Source organism: Trachemys scripta, chromosome 6 (genome assembly GCF_013100865.1).
Source record: "Trachemys scripta elegans isolate TJP31775 chromosome 6, CAS_Tse_1.0, whole genome shotgun sequence".
NCBI classification, from domain to species: Eukaryota; Metazoa; Chordata; order Testudines; family Emydidae; genus Trachemys; species Trachemys scripta.
Window position 1 is genome coordinate 124222317 of NC_048303.1, and position 6000 is coordinate 124228316.

Below are 6000 nucleotides of genomic sequence, written 5' to 3' on the forward strand. Positions count from 1 at the left end.
TCAATTCCAGCTCAGCAGTCTCTCTGGAGTCTGTTTTTGAAGTTTTTCTGTTGTAAGATAGCCACCCGCAGGTCTGTCATTGAATGGCCAGACAGGTTAAAGTGTTCTCCCACTGGTTTTTGAGTATTATGATTCCTGATGTCAGATTTGTGTCCATTAATTCTTTTGCGTAGAGACTGTCCGGTTTGGCCAATGTACATGGCAGAGGGGCACTGCTGGCACATAATGGCATATATCACATTGGTAGATGTGCAGGTGAACAAGCCCCTGATGGTATGGCTGATGTGATTAGGTCCTATTATGATGTCACTTGAATAGATATGTGGAAAGAGTTGGCATCGGGCTTTGTTACAAGGATACGTTCCTGGGTCAGTGGTTTTGTTCAGCGATGTGTGGTTGCTGGTGAGTATTTGCTTTAGGTTGGGGGGTTATCTGTAAGCGAGGACAGGTCTGTCTCCCAAGATGTGTGAGAGTAAAGGATCATCTTTCAGGATAGGCTGTAGATCTCTGATGATGTGCTGGAGAGGTTTTAGTTGGGGGCTGAAGGTGACAGCTAGTGGTGTTCTGTTATTTTCTTTGTTGGGCCTGTCTTGTAGGAGGTGACTTCTGGGTACTCTTCTGGCTCTGTCAATCTGTTTTTTCACTTCAGCAGGTGGGTATTGTAGTTTTAAGAATGCTTGATAGAGATCTTGTAGGTGCTTGTCTCTATCTGAGGGATTGGAGCAAATGCGGTTATATCTTAGAGCTTGGCTGTAGACAATGGATCATGTGGTGTGTCCTGGATGGAAGCTGGAGGCATGTAGGTAAGTGTTGCGGTCAGTAGGTTTCCAGTATAGGGTGGTATTTATGTGACCATCGCTTATTAGCACGGTACTGTCCAGGAAAAAGACCGCTTGTGTGGATTGATCTAGGCTGAGGTTGATGGTGGGGTGGAAATTATTGAAATCATGGTGGAAGTCCTCAAGGGCTTCTTTTCCATGGGTCCAGATGATGAAGATGTCATCAATGTACCGCAAGTAGAGTAGGGGCATTAGGGGACGAGAGCTAAGGAAGCGTTGTTCTAAGTCAGCCATAAAAATGTTGGCATACTGTGGGGCCACGCGAGTACCCATAGCAGTGCCGCTGACTTGAAGGTATATATTGTCCCCAAATGTGAAATAGTTGTGGGTGAGGACAAAGACACAAAGTTCAGCCACCAGGTTAGCGGTGACATTATCGGGGATACTGTTCCTGATAGCTTGTAGTCCATCTTTGTGTGGAATATTGGTGTAGAGGGCTTCTGCGTCCATAGTGGCCAGGATGGTGTTTTCTGGAAGATCACCGATGGATTGTAGTTTCCTCAGGAAGTCAGTGGTGTCTCGGAGATAGCTGGGAGTGCTGGTAGCGTAGGGTCTGAGGAGAGAGTCCACATAACCAGACAAGCCTGATGTTAGGGTGCCAATGCCTGAGATGATGGGGCGTCCAGGATTTCCAGGTTTATGGATCTTGGGTAGCAAATAGAATACCCCTGGTCGGGGTTCTAGGCATGTGTCTGTACAGATTTGTTCCTGTGCTTTGTCAGGGAGTTTTTTTAGCAGATGGTGTAGTTTCTTTAGGTAATTCATTTAGGTATGCCATTATGTGCCAGCAATGCCCCTCTGCCATGTACATTGGCCAAACCGGACAGTCTCTACGCAAAAGAATTAATGGACACAAATCTGACATCAGGAATCATAATACTCAAAAACCAGTGGGAGAACACTTTAACCTGTCTGGCCATTCAATGACAGACCTGCGGGTGGCTATCTTACAACAGAAAAACTTCAAAAACAGACTCCAGAGAGACTGCTGAGCTGGAATTGATATGCAAACTAGATACAATCAACTCAGGATTGAATAAGGACTGAGAATGGCTGAGCCATTACAAACATTGAATCTATCTCCCCTTGTAAGTATTCTCACTCTTCTTATCAAACTGTCTGTGCTGGGCTAGCTTGATTATCACTTCAAAAAAAATTTCTCTCTTACTTAATTGGCCTCTCAGAGTTGGTAAGATAACTCCCACCTGTTCATGCTCTCTGTATGTGTGTATATATATCTCCTCAATATATGTTCCACTCTATATGCATCCGAAGAAGTGGGCAGTAGCCCAGGAAAGCTTATGCTCTAATAAATTTGTTAGTCTCTAAGGTGCCACAAGTACTCCTGTTCTTCTTACAACTGATGTAGTTATTTTGGTTCCTTTTACTATGTAGACAAGCCCTCAAACTTTGGGGGTATAAACTACTCTTTAAATATTGGGGACAGGTGGAAACTTTACTTGGTGCCAGATTATCCCACATCTTCCTACTGCAAGGTTTCTTCCTGTGAAGCACTGGTCACAGTCAAAAGTAGGATACTAGACCGACCACTGGTCTGATCCAGTCAGACAATTTCTATGCTCCCTTCATCCGCTTCATGCAGAATTCCACGGACGTTTCAACAATTAATGCATAGATGAGCACGTGGGCATAGGAGAAACACTAGCAGGACAGGAACTCCAGCACTACCTTGCAGAGGAATCTCAGAGGAGTCTCTAGCATACCTATTGCTTGTATAATCTGGGGTCAGACAGATCAATCATTAGGACCTGAAACTTACTTGACAAGCTGGTATCACTACTACCAAAGGAATTTCCACATTAGAGATTAAAATTCACAGAAATAAATGATTTAAAAGGAACTTTCATCAGCTTGTCAAAACTACATTAAGACTGCATGACATGGGGGCTTTTTAATGGGAAGTTTTAAAAGTATCAAACCTTGCATGAATCTGATGCCAAGGGGCTGCAGAGACGCTGGTCTATCTTCCAATAGTTCATGACATGTCAATAAGCTGCCTAATACCCCTGGCTCACACTTTGCCACTTCCTTCATGGCGAACATTCTTTAAGAGCTGAGGAAGTGCTGCTGTTATCCAGTCTAGGAGCTAAAAGCCATGAGCAAGAATTCTGGTAAATGGCATCTTTAAAGAATGGAGGGTTGTCAACCGATGCTGTCTATATCATAGGCAGTAGGATTTGTTGATTTTGATTATGTAAACATGATGAGATGTTTGCATACAAGGCATGTGTTTACATATTTAAGTAAAAATAATATAAATAAGCTTCAATATTAAAGACCATTTTGTTAATTTTTGTTATGCTTAATAAAAACTGCAGATAGTCAAACTAAAAGGAGGAAGGACAACATCTGAAACAGACAAGCAAGGAGAGCAATTTTTAAAATAAAAGTAATTTATTAATTGCCAAGATAAATTCTGTGGGAAGAATAAAACAAAAGAATACTGTTTATTCGGACGGTGTGTTGTTAAGCGATCAAGCAGTGAGTATTAATAGGCTCAACATTACTGGTTAATTATTTTAGAGGTACAGCTACAATACTTCTGACATTACAGTATTAAATAAGTCATCTCAGCTGGTGCAATCAAATCTATACCCAGCACTTTTCGTGTCACTGACAGCCATGCTGTCACCATGATCCATGTGAAACACTCACTCAAGGGATGAGCAACTGTTTTTAGAGCCTCCACCAGTCTCAGATCCCCACTGACCCCTGAACTCAGTGTACTTGTGAAAGAGACCTTTACAGTCTCGGTAGCTTTTCCAGCAAAGTGGAAATTTTCCCGAAAAGCTGAGGTTCTTCAGCTCTGCAAGAGCAGTTTTACTAGGAAAGTGTCCTTTGCTTCCATGTAAAAACTCTTAGGACTGACAATTCCATATACTTACCTGCTGAAGCAGGTCTTTGGGAAGTCTGGGGTCAGTAGTTTCTGGAAAACATCTTTTCCTAAAGGAGAAAGAAGAAAGTAGGTATTACTCTCCTGCTGGGGGAGAGATACTGCAGAGGGTGAAAATGTTGCAGGGTACAAACACCCCTTCCTCTCCAAGAAGAGTTTCAAAGGCACTTACCTCTCAGGGATTCAAACTGAATCTCTGAGGGAAGATACTACAGAACTAAAACATTTTGTTAGAACAGAAAGACATCTCTCCCACTGTATGGGTGAAACTCCGCAGATAGCTTGCAGCAGACAGACAAAACCAGTTTCAGTCCAATTCCTAGCTAACAGGGCATCCACATCGCATAAGCCATCGTAACTGACATCCTTGTTGGCTACCTCAGCAGACAGGCCAAGAATTCAACTGGTTACTGAGACTGAACTTCCCACTCACCCCTCTACATTCTGCTCCCATGCCCCACCCAGTGCAGAGTTGAAGTATGTTGGGTAGACAGGGTGGGGAAGAACTCAGTCACTGCCTGTATATTACCTATTCTGTGGGTAAACAGGAATTCAATGTGGATAAACAAGACTTTATCAAGAAGATATAAAGTAATTTTAAGAATGAGAAAAATATCTGACAAATTCCTCCTTTAAAAAGCATGTGCACAAACATGGATACATGTTAGGATACAAAATCCAATCCTGTCTTAAAAAAGGAAGAAAATACATTTGAAAACTCAGGCTATTGCTAGATTTAAAAAAACCCACTTACAAAAATGAAGCATCAAGAATAACCTTTTTGAGGTCCAGCTTAAAGGTTACAAGCAAAACAAAAGCATTTGGGGTTAGCACAGAGGAGTCCACAAGCCATAAAGAAATAAAAAGAAATAACCCTAATCGCGTCTTCATAGACATTTCCTGATTTACTTACATATCTGGGGGTTTCAAGTGAGTAGTTTCTAGGTATGATTCAGACGATTTTTCATACCTGGCCCCAAGCTTCTTACAGCATAGTTCCAGCCCTGTCTCTGCTTCTCCCGGAGAACAATAGACAGACAAAGGGGAAGTTTTTTCCCAATTTTAAAAAGTCTAGCCTTCCCATTGGCTCTTTTGGTCAGGTGCCCACTCCCTTCCTTTTACCTATGCAGGGTGACTTTTTAACCCTTTACAGGTAAAGCAAATAGAGAACAACTACTAAGAGGGATTTTATAGCTAAGTGGTTGGCTGGATGTCCATAAAAGGGAGCTACCCCTCCCTCCCCTTTCATTTATCACAGAACAATAACTCAGCCTCCCTGAAACAAAAATCTACCCTCAAGCACTTAAATTATCTTAACTGGTCATTTCCACTATTTATGTAAAAATATTTCTTCCACATTTTTGAAAACATTTTTTTATTGAAATGAGCAATACAAAGACTATATAAATGTCAAGCATCTCTTTGATTTGACAAGCTATGGGACAAAACCTGCGAACACTACCAATATAGTGTTCAGCACTACTATTAATGGTAGTTCTGCGGAACTCAATAGAAATACACAGGCTAATAAGTCCAAGAGCCAGTAGTGGTTATAAGGGGCATGCTCTGTCAAAGTCAAAAGTTGAGTGTGAGCAAAGACCCTGGCTCTTTGAGCTCCACTGGCTGGGAACCTAGTTTCTCAGAACAGCTGACATACCAAATCATCCAAGCTGGAGTTCTGAGCTGTACCATTTTAGGCATCAGCATTCTCTAATTAATGTTTATTGACTGGACTGAGAGATCAAAACAAATAACCCCACAGACCACATTTTCTTTTTTCAAAAAACAAACAAACCAACCACTTGTGTGCTTGGATCCAAATTTCATTCATAAACAGGGAAAAGAGGCAAGAAGGGAGCAGAACAATACAGTGTATGCGGGGGAGAGAAATGAGCAGAATAGGTGGCAGGGCGGCCAAGTAAATGCATTGGTGATAAAGGCCAGGCTCATACCAGGACCTGGGGGCCCAAAGCAGGTGGGGAGTGCCTGGGTTCGCACTAGAATGCAGGGGCTCACGAGGGCCACAGAGGTGTGTGTGGGGCAGGGCCCACCCCAGGGCCAGGCACCCGAGGTGGGTGTGTTTGGTGACGGGGCTACACCGGAGACCAGGCGCCCAAGGAATGTGTGTCTTGCGGGGGAGAGATAGCCAAGCTCATCCGGGGGCCAGGCGCCTGAGGGGGGTATGTGTGGTGGGGCTCGCCCCGGGGGCTAGACACCCAAGTGGGGGGGTGTTTGGTGGGGGAGGGG

At 43.2% G+C, this 6000-nt stretch overlaps 1 protein-coding gene across 6 annotated transcripts in view; it reads right to left on the reverse strand.

Moving 5' to 3' along the window:
- The window catches only part of RNF170 (ring finger protein 170), a 55326-nt gene that overhangs the window by 43825 nt on the left and 5501 nt on the right, over nucleotides 1–6000 (reverse strand). For 4 of the 6 annotated variants that reach the window (XR_004646059.1, XM_034773116.1, XM_034773114.1 and 1 more), the window contains exon 2: nucleotides 3746–3803. The gene's annotated coding sequence lies outside the window, so the exon portion shown is untranslated. Of the gene's footprint in view, nucleotides 1–3745; nucleotides 3805–4666; nucleotides 4703–6000 lie in introns of those variants that run through there. The other 2 variants (XM_034773115.1, XM_034773118.1) reach the window with 2 other exon arrangements.